The sequence below is a fragment of the Stegodyphus dumicola genome, chromosome 5 (genome assembly GCF_044657685.1).
Source record: "Stegodyphus dumicola isolate Sdum_Otavi_A_Nest chromosome 5, ASM4465768v1".
Taxonomy (NCBI): domain Eukaryota; kingdom Metazoa; phylum Arthropoda; class Arachnida; order Araneae; family Eresidae; genus Stegodyphus; species Stegodyphus dumicola.
Genome location: NC_140772.1, coordinates 73944887 through 73961547, shown reverse-complemented (window position 1 = coordinate 73961547; position 16661 = coordinate 73944887).

Genomic DNA, 16661 nt, shown 5'->3' with positions numbered 1-16661 from the left:
GTGAAGACTTTTATCTTTTACAGCTTGTATTTTTCCTCAACTTTAAGCCAGTTTTGTTTTAAGATTTTAAATAAGACATCATCTTTTAGAAAGTTTCTTTCACCGCCATGTTGGAGTTGACAATCATCCTCATCGTCGGTAATAATTTTTACCAGACCCGCACCCAATGTTTTGCACCACCACAAAAAACGTTTAACGGGATAGGACATTTTGAACACACATTGAAATACTTTGTTCTGCTATTGGACACTTATCACATACTTTTCCCAAGCAATACAATTTTTTATTTCTCCAGAATGACCTTGAATTCAACTTTCTTTTGCAAGCAACACAGTTTGGAAAAAGATGGTCGGTTTTAGAATTCAATAAGTTTACGTTTTGTTCAATTTTCATTTCAAATAGGTTTTTAGTTTTATAGCAGTTTAAGGCTTGGATTTTATAGTATTATAGAAATCTCTTCTATAACGTTTTTCTCTTTCTTGGTATTAAAAGTTTAAGATCGCATAATCTGGGACCACACAATTTTTTAGTGTTGTTTAAAAGACAATTTAAAGTATATTTGTTTCACTCTTTAATTTGTAATTTCTTTGATTTACATATAATGTTATTTGACCAAATTGTTTTTTAATGGTCAATTTGCATAATGTTAAGTGTTTTTTTTTTTTTTTTTGATTGATTACTCAATTTTGCACAATGTTTCCAAGTGTTTTGAAAGCATGCAGGAAAAATTCTGGTTACGTTTCAGATTCGATTTTTCGATTTTAATTGATTAGTTTTTCTAATTTTGTATGCATTTTTTCCTTTTCGCATTTTTATTTTTAGAGTTTGTTCTACTGATGAATTCTTATTTTAATTTTGATATGTTTAGATACAATGTTAAATCTCTTACCCACTGTTGCAATTATTAATATTGTTCAGGAACTACCTTGTTTTGATTCCAATTTAATTTTAACTTGATACTTTAATTTACTTCAATCCTGCAATTATAGCTTAGGACAGGTTAAAAAAATTTCGTTTTTAATTTTTGGCCTATTACTATGTTTCTTTATATATGTGTGTGTGTGTAATAAAAAAAGACGACATTCGAAGTACACACATAACCGTAAATTCCACACATAATTTTATTCCATGGTAATGCACATCATCACTATGGATGCATTATTGCACCTCACAATTTTGTACAGCTTACATGTTTTAAATAATTGACGAAGCTGGAAAAGTAAACTCTGTGTAGCTAGTGGCAATGCAAAGCAGCAAAACGAAGCGAGAGAGGGAGTAATGATGTAATTAACCTTTTGTACCATTTCAGATCACACGACAGAGATTAATGTCCAGATGTTCGGTTCAGTTTCATGGATAAGTGCGCAATACAGATTAGACGGCAGATCTTTTTCCTTTAGTTAGGAGAATTATTGCTCTGTTATTTTTAGAATGAAGACAGGAGTTAAAGTGCCATTATTAGTTCATTATTTGAAAGATAGATATTTTACATATTCCAAACAAATAATTGTAAACCAAAACTTTTTTAAACTCGGAACTGAAACTTTTGACTCCCTCCCTTCTTTCTCTGAACTGATGCGTCACTTTTCGCTTCAATTTCCGTGCTGCGTGGATGGTTTGCTATGCTCGCTTCTATCGCCATAGAATCAAAAATGTAAATGTTCTGGAAATACTGTATACGCTCACGTAATGTCTGCACATTTTTTACTAAAATTACATCACTAAACTGCAGGTGCAGACATTACGTGGGTCGTTCCAATGTCGCACTTTTTCTCGTGAGTAATTTTGGGTATAAATTTCATTTCAAACAGCCAAGTTCTAAGTGGAAGAAAATAGAATAAGTAATAAAAGTATCAAGTTTAAAGTTGTCTGATAGGTACCTAAAATTTACAAACTCACTTTTCCCATCCACATATATAATATAAATTACCCCGTTTATGTTATCAACACTCATCGCGTGTTAGTTCGCTTAGGAGCATAGAATAGAGGCATTGCGATGTAGGAATGTCTCTTCTCATGCCGCAGCATGCGCTCATATTTGGCACATTTCCTGTGTTCTGCATATCCTTAAGCACACATATCACGGACATCTGCAACTACCTTTTTTCCTAAGATCGGAAACTTGCATTTCAAATCGGGAAACGCACATTTTGTTTTGTTCATTGCCACCAGTTGATCACGCTTGTTTGCTCCAATTGCGCACACACCTTTCGTCTGTTTTGCTGCTGCTCATTTTCCATTTTCCTGCGCAAATTCTACGACTTTCAGTTTAAAAGCCGCTGTATTTTCCTATGTCAAGCACGCTGCTTGCTAACTAGTACGAATTCCAAATGATGCTGTGAATGAAAAGAGGAAGCTTGAAATATGCGAATGCTCCAAGGAGGAAAGAGGGGAAAGTAATTTCATTACAAAACAGTATTTCTTAGAAGCCGGTGTGTTTGAAGTGCCTTCATTTATTTAGTGCCGAGTGGATTGCTGGCGCCGATGTTATGACTGCATAACAGCTGCACCAGAATCTAAGGAAAGTCTGCTTGCATTCTGGTGCAGCTGAAAGTCTCTGCTTTCCATCCTGGCACCAACCAAAGACAAAACAAATGCATATTATTTCTTTAAAGTTATTCATTAATTAAGCGGAAAAAGGCGATGTTAAAAGAATATTTTTTAAAGTATGAAATTTTTTAGTTTGGGGTGCGGACAATGTGCGGGTTTTTTTACATAAATTTTATCTGTATTTTATTTAATCCGCTTTCGCCTCCGATTTCCTAGTCATTCTGGATCAACACATCTACGCCATCAAAATTTTCTGCTGGTTATTACTACTGAGTTTGAATATATTACAACTTTTTTTTTTTCCAGATTAAATCTTCAGTTTTATTTTCAGCTTCAGCAACATGTTGCAGCTACACACACATCGGCATATTAAATATGCCTATTCCAAAAAGGTTACATTTATGATAACTTTGTAGCAAGAAAGCAGCAGCACACAGACAGCAGTATAGCTAGGCCAAAGCGTGGAAAGAAAGTGCGTAATGTTCAGGATGAAATCTTAAGTCAAACTGAGTTAGTTTTGGTTTTCAAAGCATTTTGATTAGATAGTTAATATTGATGTAAAATTATTATTGGCTGCTTGAGTTTTAGTTCAGTTTACATCACCAGAATTACGTAAGAGTCATATGACATAGAATAGTCTCGAAATGATGCAGTGCAGAGATGTTACTATTTTTAGAATACAGAAGGGAAATTTACGTTGTTAATTTAATCTTTTATATATTCTTTATTTTTCTTATATATTGCGAATAAATTAACCCTTTGCACTCGAGCGGTGCCTCTCAGGCACCACTGCATGTGATGCGATAACTCGAGCGGTGCCTGAAAGGCACCATTCGAATCGATGTGTTTAACCTAAGGAATATCGCTTGAGAGATCTACTTGGCCTTTTGTAGATCATATTACGAGGTGTCTGAATAGCTATAAGGATGTCTTATCTCTCAAATAAAGGTTGTCTTTGCAATGCTTATGCGATTAAATGTCTTATCTTAAAAATACTTGCGACCGCGGGTAGGACTCTGTCTTCGACATCAGTTCGAGCTCAAACTTCTTGCCGATCGAAGCATTTCTTTCAAAGTTACTGAGCCCAATAAGTATGGAACACGACGAAGAAGTTAGCGAAGATGAGTTTAATTTTTCGGCAATAACGAACGAAATGACATCGCTACATAGACAGCTTGCCCATGAGAACGAAAACGGAATTGATAAAGATAGTGACGACGTTAGAGGAGCAAGAAGACGAAAAATCCGAATAATCGATAGTGAATCTGAAAGCCAAAGTGATTGTACAGAAGAGACTGAATCTTCAGAATGGACAGTGTGCACAGAAAAGCACCTCGAGCGCAAAGGGTTAAGTTATTCTTTCGCAGTTATGGGTTATGTTATAATTTACCCTTAAAGTAGGTGCCAGAAATTTATTTTCACTTCTGTTTTTACGTAATTGAATCTACATTGGGTACTGATATTTTTTTCTTAATAAGTGGATATTAAAAAATGTAACCCTGTGATATGAAAAAATATAATTTAATGGTATTAGACATTTGAATTGTAATAATTTAGAAAAGTAAATAAGTATTTCTTAGATTTTTAATTATTTTTAGGAAAGGCTATTAAGATAAATATTAGTATATATTTTTTAAATTTGTTGAAAATTTTGAATACGAATTTTATAATTATTCTAAAAATGAAGTGTATATAAAAAATAAGTGAAATTATTATAGATACGTAATATGAAATTATGGTACATGCATGTATGCATGCTAAAATTTATGGGTGATTGTATGTTAAATAGAGATGTTAATGTTAAATATATGATGAGAGTCTACTGGTTCCTGAAACAGAGGCCTGTAATTACTCTGTACAGTTCTTCCTTTTACCCTCTTCGTGTGAGATAATGTTGGAGGCTCTCAATTTTTAAGTGTGTAATTTTTTTTATATTATTGTACTTTTTTTATTGTGGAATGTATTAGTGAAGTTCTCAAAGGCCAGTTACCTTGTGCAAGGAGCGGAGGCCTTTTCAAGTAACTGCCTAGGTCCCTGGGCCACCAGTGCAGAGAACACGCTGGCTAGCTCAAGAGGACAGCCCTATTGATGAATATGTTTGTTTAGAAGTATTGCGAGGCCTTCCAGTTGATAAAATCAGGAATTGTAAATGAAAGATAATAATGGTGAAACCATAATTTCTGAAACTGTTACTCCTATTATATTTATGGTGTTAAAATATAATTTATCAGTATGGAAATTAGGATCATAAATATTTATGTGCGTTACATTTAATTATAAGTAATGATTATGTAAAAGTTTATTTTGTGATATTCTGTGATAACAAGAACCTTCCCTGAAGGATTATGATTATGTGAACTCTCCAAAGAAACTTTTGGACTGAAATGCTGACAAATTCAATAGGACTCTAAAAATTAAGAATTTATTTTAAAAAATTTATATTTATAAATTATACTTTACAAGATCAAAATTTTATGATTTATGGTTTTTTTCCCCCATTTGCTAGTGCTTTAACACTTTCTCTTTAAAAAGGATTCTCTGTCGGTATGCCTTTTTCTTTTTGAAGGGGGTAATATGTAAGAAAAATAAAGAATATATAAAATATTAAATTAGCACCCTAAATTTCCCTTCTCTATTCTAAAAATAGTAACATCTCTCTGCACTGCGTCATTTCGAGACTATTCTATGTCATATGCCTCTTACATAATTCTGGTGATGTAAATTGAACTAAAACTCAAGCAGCCAATAATAATTTTACATCAATATTAACCATCTAATCAAAATGCTTTGAAAACCAAAACTAACTCAGTTTGACTTAAGATTTCATCCTGAACATTACACACTTGCTTTCCACGCTTTGGCCTAACTATACTGCTGTCTGTCTGCTGCTGCTTTCTTGCTACAAAGTTATCAAAAATGTAACCTTTTTGGAATAGGCACATCTAATATGCCGACGTGTGTGTAACTGAAAATAAAAATGGAGATCTAATCTGCCTTCGCCTCCAATTTCCTAGTCATTCTGGATCAACACTTCTACGCCATCAAAATTTCCTGCTGGGAATTTTGATCAAAATTTATTACACCTGAGTTTGAATATATTACATATATATATATATAAATTAATTTTATTATTATATTTAACCTTGAATAAGTCTGACAATTGAAATGAGTCTTTGCCTTACTGCTTTTCCCAAGTTCTAGAAAATTATATAGAATATAAATTGCATGTAAATATGCATCATGTGCAGAGAATAATCATCTAACTGAAAGAAAGAACCATTTAAAAGAATCTTGTTTAATGGCTTTATCCCTTTGCAAACCTCTAGGAAGAAAATAGTGGTATATTGCATTGTGCCATGGGCAATATCAGTTATTGTTGGGAGGGGGGATTGGAGAGTTGATGAAAAACAAATTAATCTTTAAAAGTATTCTAAAAATTTTAATGTTGAAAACACACGATGTAAACTTTCACTGTAATTGTAGTTTAATTTCTTGCTTTACAAGATGGTCATAAAGAAGTTTTGCCAACAACTTCACTTCTAGCTTCCGTTCCGGTTAACCGATCCAGATGAGATTGCAAATATATCGGAGGTACGCGCTGTGAATGGCAACACAGGGCGTTCACGGTTACGGCTATAGTTACAAAAACTCGAAAATGTCGGATGGCAAATCAAACTTTTTCCGGTCCCAAAATGTTCAGCGTATGCGAAAATCTTAAATAGCGTTGGAACTGTACCGATATGTCTAAAAACGGACGTGTTATGCATATACAAAAAAATAAAAATTCTAAAAACCGGCCAACGAAACACGATCTCGGCTCACGCAGAAAATTTGCATATGACAGAGACAAGAGACACGGATTACTTATGACAACACATATCGGACGAAAAAATACCTTTATTTAGACTTTATTTTAGATCAAACATTTTCCACACGGGTGCCATCATAGGGCGGGAGACGTTGGACAATACCGCTGGACGCAACATGGCTTGAGGGGTGTTTGCAATCTCATGCCGTAGACAAGGTTTGTGGATTGCACAGGTAAACTCTGGATTTGAAATATCCCCAAAACCAGAAATCCATCGGTGTCAGATCGGGGGATCGCGAAGGCCACGGAAATAGATAATGGCGTGAGATGATGTGATCACCAAAATGCTATTCCAGGACCCATTTAACAAACCTCGCTATATGTGGAGATGCACCATCTTGCATCCAAACGATATCATTGAGTGCATTCCGCCTATGCAATTTCGATAGTACATAATTTTGCAGCAAGCCTGTATACTGAGAGCATGTTACACGGCCCTTCGGTGTCGCTTCCTCAAAGAAGAACGGCCGAGAATAAGTGTGGCTGTAATGCCACACCACACAGTCACTTCGGCGTCAAATAATGGTACTGGTGCAACAGCGTGAGGATTCATCTCTGCCCAATGCACACAATTCTTGGTGTTAATGTTGCCATTTAAGTTGAAATGCGCCTCGTCCGTCCGTAGTATGCGATGTGGTCAGTCGTTATCAGTATCAAATCGTATTAGAAATTCATTTGCGTAGTTCAGACGTTGCTATGGGTCCCCCAGCTACAACATCTGGACGCGCTGTTTACCGGTAGGGAAAACATGTGGAGAACCGACAGTAGTACCTTGAGGACCGTTGGCTTCGGAATATCCAACACACGCGCTGTGCTTCTTGCTGTTTCTCTGAGTCCTGCAGTCACTGTGTGATGCACTTCCGTAAAAAACGTACTCAGAAACTTTTGGCCGTCCGCAGCCGCGGTTTATCACAGGTGCAGCCTGTATCTTCGAATATGTGCACTAAATCATGCAGAGCTTGCGGAATACATGGGCCACGTCGTTGGAGATGATTTCGGCAATACACACGCAAGGCCTCATCCCATTTTGATAATACTGTTGCGAGCGTACGGGTTTGTATTAGATTGAATGCACAAGTTCGGTAAAATGTTAATGAAAGTTATTAACTTTTCACTAGAAATATAACAAAACGTTGGATTTTTCCTCTAAGTTATTCAAATACGAGGGATATCCAGAAAGTAGATTACGTTTTGGAATAAAAAAATAAACAAAGTATAGGAAACAAATTTTATTATATACAGATGAAAGCCACACTCAAATACTACATTTCTACATAGTCACCATACAAATTAAGGCATTTATCGTAGCGATGTACGAGCTTGGAAATTCCTTCGTCGAAAAATTCGGCCGCCTGCGCCTTCAACCACTTCGTTACCTCTTCTTGCAGCTGTGCGTCGTCATCAAAACGCTGCATAGCCAGCCACTTCTTCATTGCTGGGAATAGGTGGAAGTCGCTCGGTGCCAGGTCGGGACTGTACGGCGGATGAGGAAACAACTCCCACTTAAAAGATTCAAGAACTTTACGAGTGACATTTGCCGTGTGGGGCCGGACGTTGTCGTTAATCAACAAGATCTTAGAGCTCAACATTCCTCTGCGCTTGTTTTGAATTGCTCTTCTGAGTTTTTGGAGAGTTTGGCAATACCTTTGAGAGTTTATTGTAGTGCCTCTTTCCAGGAAGACCACCAAAATTACACCTTTTCTGTCCCAAAAAACAGTCGCCATCATCTTCCTTGCCGACATTGTTTGCATGCATTTCTTGGGTTTTGGGGGAGAACTTGTGTGCCCCCACTGCATTGATTGCAATTTCGTTTCACAGTTCACATGTTTCACCCATGTTTCGTCACCAGTAACGATGCGATCGAGTAAAGAGTCACCATCCTTATGGTAAGCGTCCAAAAAGTTCAACACTGCAGCCATTCGCTGATTTTTGTGGTCCTCTGTCAAGATTTTTGGAATCCATCTTGCACAAAACTTGTGGTAACCAAGCTTTTCGCTGATGATTTCGTGCAACAAACTTCGCGAAATTTGTGGAAAACTCAAAGAAAGTTCCGTTATTGTGAAATTTCGATTTTCACGGACTTTAGCATCGACTTTTTCGAGAAGTTCGGCGGTCACTATGCTGGGTCTCCCACTTCGATCTTCGTCGTGAACATTGGTTCGGCCATTTTGAAATCCTATGACCCACTGACGCACTCCACCTTCAGTGATAATGTTGTCCCCATACACTTCACGAAGCTGCCGATAGATTTCTATCGGTTTACAGTTTTTTGCAGTCAGAAACCTTATTACTGAGCGCACCTCGCAGCTCGCGGGATTTTCAATTAACGCAGACATTTCAAACCGTCACAGTATCTGAACGGAGCACAGCACGAACCTCTCACTAGCACGGCTAGATGCAGACTGAGCTGCGCAACGCTCTGACCCCAAGATGGCCGCGCTAGCCCCGCCCCTAGCGGACACAGACGGAAACGTAATCTACTTCCTGGATGGCCCTCGTAATATCACAATATTACGCAATAGTTATTGTGGCGACATCATTTGCGTTATTGAAGCCCCATATGTGAAACTCTTCGCATGCAATTTTCTTTTCCCCAGAGTGGCAACACTAAGCCTTCAAGTAGGAAAAGAACAATGACTCATTTTCTGTCTGTGTAATTCTATTTCCAGAAAATGTAAATAAATATTAATCTTATTGGAACGGTGTTTAACATTCCCTGTGTACCAAACTTCCACACTGGTTTACCCGGATGCGATCCAATTCAATTTATGACGTCTAAGATGGAAAAAGAACGTATGGTGTTTCTGTAATATAACGAGATGTCATTAATATTATACGCACTTTATAAATAGTTCACCTGTTATCGAATATATGTTACGGACAGCGTCGTAAGCAGCTACTTACCCAATTTAACGTTCCGCAGTTTTTTCTGAGTTCGACAGTGGATTGAATGATACTTTCGAGTTCGAAGTGCTTCTGGTACGCATGGTGCAAACAATCGAACCATCAATCTTGATGATTCAATTATTTTTATGCGTCTGTGAAATATAAATTCCGAGCGTATGTGGGGCTGAAATACTTCTCAAATGGTAAGTCAACTTTAAGATTTTTAATTTTGTTCTATATTGCAATATGTCTTAAGCGGTAATGTATGCAATTAGAATTTTCAGAATGTATGAAATGTGTTAAGAATAAATTAACTAGATTTTACTAAGCAAACTTTAGACGGAAAAGCTTAAGCTATAAAAAATAAAGAAATTGTATAAAGGTAGCTCTACTTCCGTTAAGCCTAATTCTACTATGGCTGAAGGAGATAAAAGTAAACAAACCAAAAGTAATGCAATATTCTGCGACTGTCGCCAAGGTCAGCATCAAAATTCCTCCTTTTTGGAAACCTGATCCCAAAACATGACTTCCTCAGATTGAAGCCCAATTCTGCAATGCTGGAATTACAGCTGATCAGACAAAATACGATTATGACAAAATACTCTGATATTCTCACCAAACCACCAGACAATGGTAAATATCCGGCCATTAAAAAGAGTTATAATGAAATTTTTGCGGACTCTGAAACACAGAAAACCCAGAAACTTCCGACCGAATTAGAACTGGGTGATAAGAAACCATCTCAACTCCTCTGCGAAATGCGTAACTTGGCGGCTGAGAAAGTGCCAGATGAATTTTTGAAAACATTGTGGATGCAACGACTACCACTTAATATGCGGAGCATTTTATCTGTGACCAGTGATGATTTGTCCAAATTGTCTATAATGGATGACAAAATATGGGAATTAAATCCTAATCCACCCCAAGTAGCGTGCATTGTTTCTTCCTCATCTGATAACATTATAGCCAAAGATTTACAGAAACAGATATCAAACTTGACACTGCAGATATCAGAAACGAATAGGTATAGAAATTCCAGTCCACAAAGGTCGAACTCTAGAAATCGTTTCAAAAATAACAATGACCCAAATAATTGTTATTTTCATCAACGCTTTGGTGAGAGAGCGTATAAGTGCATTCCACCATGCAAATACCAAGTCCCAAAACAGGAAAACTGAATCCCCGGCTTTCGATGACGACAGAAAGTCAAGGAGTACAGCTGAGTCGTTTATATATTCGTCACTCATTTTGCATCAGCACCCCATTTTTTAATTGACACTGGAGCAGAAATATCGGTTATTCCACCATCACCATCGGAAAAAAGAACTGTGACTAAGCTTGAGTTATTCGCAGCTAACGGTACAACAATTAAAGCATATGGTCAAAAATTATTAGATGTATATTTAGGGCTACGCAGATCTTTCAACTGGCCTTTTATTATTGCGGATGTTAATAAACCTATCGTGGGAATAGACTTTCTTTCACAATTTAATTTGTTAGTCGATAGTAAAAACAGAAAATTAATGGACGGCACCACCTCATTAACAACTAAAGGTACTTTGTGTAACAACAGCGTCACTCCTAAATTCATTGCTAATACTTTTCAAACAACATACAGAGCCATCCTAAACAAATGTCCTAACTTACTTAAACCCAACATAAAAACAATAAAATTAAAGAACATGATGTGCAACATTACATCGAAACCAAAGGTAAGCCTGTATCCTTTAAAGTCAGAAGACTTTCTCAAGAAAAGTTGATTGACACGAAAAAGAACTTCGATTATATGCTGCAAGAAGGTCTCTGCAGACCATCCAAAAGCAGCTGGATTACTGCAGACCATTACACCTCACTTTAAAAATATCCGGTGACTGGAGACCATGTGACGATTACCGTGGCCTTAACGCAAATACTGTGCCAGATCACTACCCATTACCATTTCTAACGGACTGTACTCATATTCTGCATGGAAAAGCAATTTTTTCAACCATGGATTTGACAAGAGCCTACTAACAGATTCCTGTTCACGAAGCTGATATTCTGAAGACCGCCATCATAATACCTTTCCGACTTTTTGAATTTCCTTATTTGGCTTAACACAACGTTGCACAAACCTTCCGAAGGTTTATGAACACAGTGCTTAGCGGCGTAGACTTTGTATTTTGCTACCTCAACAACATTCTCATTTCCTCTCCAGACGTGGAAACTCACAAAAAAACATCTTGAAATAATCTTCCAAAGACTCAATAAATATGGACTCTGCATAAACATTGTTAAATGCAAATTCGGCCTGAGCAAAGTTGAATTTTATGATATGAAATATCAACGGAAGGAATCAAGCCTCTTCCATCGAAAGTCGATACAATTAAAGAATATCCTAAACCAGAATCATTCATAAGCTTACGCAGATTTTTGGGTATGGTGAATTTTTACCATTGTTTCATTCCAAACTGCGCCAAACTACAACAGCCCCTGACAATTTTGCTTAAAGGAGTGAATTAAAACAGCAAAAAATTTGGACCGAAGATGCACAGAAGTCTTTCACTGATATAAATAGCGCACTATGCAACTCTGTTATTTTAGTTCACCCCAATGAAACGGCGCAGATCACCCTGGCTACAGATGCATCTGATTCTGCCATTGGTGCCGTGATTCATCAACTATCCAATAATGAAAAACAGCCGCTAAGCGTTTTTTCCCGATCCCTATTACAAACACAGAGAAGTTACAGTCCATACGATAGAGAACTATTTTCAATCTACCTAGCGGTGAAGCATTTTAGACACATTCTGAAAGAACGAGCATTTACTATCTTCACTGATCATAAACCTATTACTTTCGCCTTCCACCAGAATTTAGATAAAGCATCTCCAAAACAAGTAACGGCACTTGAATTACACTGCCGAATTCACTACAGACATACGCTACATTTCTGGAGAAGAAAACATTCTAGCTGACACGCTATCGAGAATCGACACCACCGCTATCCTAGCTCCAATTGATTATACAGTTGTATCAGACTGCCAGGAGGATGAAGACCTCAGGATTCTTAAATCAAACTTCAGTTTCAAAATAGTACAAATTCCTATTCCGGATAGCAATATTGGCTCTGACTCCAAATTTATTTTTATTTTTACAACTCTGTTTCATCAAATAACGTCAATCCACGTTTTAAATCAAGAATAATCTTTATTTCGTTTTTAGCAAAATGTAAACAACTCTTTAGAACAATATCATTAGTACTCTTTTGTTGCCATTCCAAGAACAACAAAAATTGAACAATCTTTTTGTTGCCATTCTGAAAACAACAAAAATTGAATAATCTTTCTGTTGCCATTCTGTAAACAACAAAAAAAAAACAAATAAAACGATATTAATCAGTATTTAAAGTTTCTGTATAAGTTCAAGCCGCAACAGTACTCCCTTCCCAGTTATTAAGTTACGGTAGAGCATAATATTACCTTTAAAACACACTATTTACAAAAACAACAACAAACAAAAAAAACATTTTATTGATACATATAAATGCTAATCCCGAAATCGCACAGGGGGTTTTATTGTCCGCCCTACACGCGACTGTTTGGCAGGAAACTTGTTAATTTTAGGAGGTAAGTCTGTTGGAGGTTTGACAGGTTGTCTCATTGACGTTGTTGGTTGCATCGTAGTAATGTCTGGTGTTTGCAAGAAATATGCAGGCTTTAATCTATCAATAGACACTGTAACATCTTTGTGATTAATTTTTACTGTAAAATATTTTTCTTTTCTGTCAACCACTTGAAAAGGACCATCATAAGGGGATTCTAATTGCTTTTTAACTCTGTCTTTGCGAATAAACACATGCGATGTTGTTTTCAAGTCTTTAGGGACGAATATTTTTTGGACATATTTATCGGATACTGTTCTTGATCCAATTTTTTCCATGGTTTCTTTTAGCTGTTTGACAAAAATATCAGGTTGTGTAGGAGTTGTGCTATCGTGGAAACATTCTCCAGGTAACCGTATATTTTGTCCATAAACCATTTGAGCAATGGTATATGCAGAGTCTTCTTGCATAGCTGTGCGTAAGCCAAGAAGAACAGTTGGAAGTGTTTCAGTCCAAGCCAGGCTATTGTGTGCCATAAGCGCGGTTTTGAGAGATCTATGAAGGCGCTCAAGCTTCCCTTTTGCTTGGGGGTGGTAAACCGTTGTATGTTGTAATTTTATTCCACACATTTTTGATAGGTTGCTGAACAACTCTGAACTAAACTGCGGTCCACGATCTGTGACTAGGCGACAGGGAGTCCCAAATCTTGAAATCCAATTAGAATAAAATACTTTAGCAACTGTGTCTGCTGAAATGTTGTTAAGTGGAATCACTTCCATCCAGTTAGAGTACCGCTCAACGCAAGTGAGACAGTAAATATTCCCATTTGATGGTGGTAGAGGTCCAATAAGATCAATATGCGCGTCACAAAATCTTTCTGAAAGCAGTTGAAAATCACCGAAACTTGATTTTGTGTGTCGATTAATTTTACTTCTTTGGCAAGCCATGCAAGATCGAGTCCAAAGCTGTACATCTTTACGGATACTTGGCCAAATAAATTTAGACGATAAGAGTTTTACAGATGACTTAATGCCAGGATGGGCTACGTTATGCATTTGATAAAATATTTTCTTGCGATAACTGTCTGGAATATATGGTCTGGTATTATTCGTTGAAGTTTCACACCACAAAAACTTCCCAGAAGGTAGCGTATACTGCTTGAAGTTCAGGGAAATTGCTGATGTCTTCAAATTTTGCAATTCTTTATCCATAATTTGTTCATCTGCAATTTTGTCATAGTCGATCAAAGAAATTTCTTCAATTCTCGATAAAGTATCTGCTACGATGTTGTCTAGGCCTTCTACGTGCTGTATATCAGTTGAAAATTGAGAGATGTATTGTAAATGTCTAAGTTGACGAGGTGATGCTTTTTCTGGCTTTTGTTTATGGTCGGTGAATATTGTAAATGTTCTTCCTTCCAGTAAAAATTTAAAGTGTTTGATGGAGAGGTAAATTCCAAGTAACTCTCTATCGTGAGTACTGTAATGCTTTTGTGCTTCGTTTAGTTTTTTGGAATAAAATGCTACAGGTTTCCATACGTTATCTACAAATTGTTGAAGTACTGCTCCAATCGCCGAGTCTGAAGCGTCTGTATATAATGACAGTGGTAGTTCATGATTCGGGAATGATAAGAGTGTTGTATTGACTAAATCATCTTTGCATCGCTGAAATTGTTCCTTAGCTTCATCGGTCCACTGAATTTTCCGTTTATCTTTTTTTCGGGCTCCTTTAAGGTAGTCGTGTACGAGAGATTGGTTTTTTGATGCATTTTTTAAATATCGCCGATAAAAATTAATAAGGCCTAAGAATGTTCTGAGTTCGTGAATGGTTGTGGGAAGCTTGTAATTAACAATAGTTTGGACTTTCTCAGGTAAAGGTCGTGATCCTTGAGGAGTAATTAAATAACCCAAGAATTCTATTTCTTGTGTGCCAAAGATGGATTTGGATACATTAATGCGGAGTCCATAGGCATTTAATCTCTCAAACACAAGCTTCAAATGGATTTTGTGTTGTTCTTCACTAGCAGATGCTATCAGAATGTCATCTAAGTATGGAAAAGCGAAATTTAGACCAGAAAGAACTGTATTTATAAATCATTGGAACGTTGCTGGTGCATTTTTCAAACCAAAACTCATAACATTAAATTCATATAATCCAAAAGGAGTAATAATAGCAGTTTTACACCTGTCTTTATCGGCAATGGGCACTTGGTAGTAGGCTTTAAATAAATCTATTTTGGAATAAATATTCGTACCTTTTAAAATATGATGGAAGTCCTCTATCCTAGGAATAGGCTATCTATCAGGAACTGTTATATCGTTTAGCTGTCTATAATCTCCACATGGGCAAAGAGTACCATCTTTTTCTAGCACTACATGCAGAGAACTCGAAGGTCTTATTATGTTATTGTCCAACATGAATTGAAGCTCTTGCTTAACTACTGCAAGCTTTCGAGGATCCAACTGTCTTGCTTTAGAATGCACAGGTTGACCATGTGTTATGATATGATGTTGAACATTATGTTTTAAGCCTGATAAGAATAAATTTGGTTTGCATAAGTCTGGGTATTGTTTTAGAAGAGTATTAAATTTTGTTGAATGGGTTACTGTAACAATATCACTATTTTCACTGATGGAAGCAACTTCAACAGTTACCTTTAGTTGAGTTACTCCATCAATCAGTTTCTTGCCATGTAAATCAATTATTAATTTAAATTTGTTAAGGAAATCAGATCCTAAAATTCCTTTATTAATTTTAGCTACTATAAATGGAAATTGGAATTCACGCCTAAGTCCTAAATCAAGTGTTAACATTTTTATACCATATGTTTCGATTTCGGTACCATTTGCTGCATACAACTTGAAATCCGTGGATTGTTTGTCTTGTGCTGATGCAGGTAAAATGCTAACATCTGCACCACTATCTACTAAGAAACGCACTTTCGATATTTTATCTGTAATAAATAGGCGAAATTGGAGACATTCCTTAACATTATCGGCAGTAGAGCTTGCCGCCCCTTCTACTGTGCTATCTCGTTTCCCTGATTGGAAGATCTATCAGTTGATCAACTGCACGGCTGAGTACATTTATCCTGATGACATTTGTTACCGAAACGGAAATGATAAAAGCAATATTTTCCTTTAGGATTAAATCTTTTCCTAGAAGTACTGCGAGATCGTCTGCGGGACGGAGAGTTGTTTCTCAATCGTGGTCTTGATATATGATGAACAGTCATTTCGGCAATTCGCTGTTCAAGGGATTGAATTTTCATTAACAGTTCTGTATTCGAGCAATTACTAGCTGTTGATACACCACAAATCTCTTTAGAAGTCGTCATATCAGAAATTTTATCAGCCATGATCGCCAACTTGGGTAATTCTTCGTCACTAACAATTATTATATTACGCATAGAATCCGGTAATTTCTCTAACCATAACGTTTTAATTAAATTTTCGGACACATCCGATGTTGCAACAGATTTTAATTTTTGTAATAATTGACTGTGTTTCAAGTTACCTAAATCGATTCCCGTAAGAAGTTTTTTAATTCTAGTACTTTCGCTTTCCTTAAATAAATCCAGAAGCCTTGTTTTGGATTCTGTAAATTTAGTAGCGGAATTACTTTTTATGATATCCCAGATGTTCGCAACATATTTTGGTTCTAACTGTGATACTAAATAGTTAAATTTCGTTTCTTCCGAAATAATTCCATTTATCTTAAACTGAGCTTCAACTTTAAAAAACCATATTTCTGGGCGATCCAACCAAAATGGAG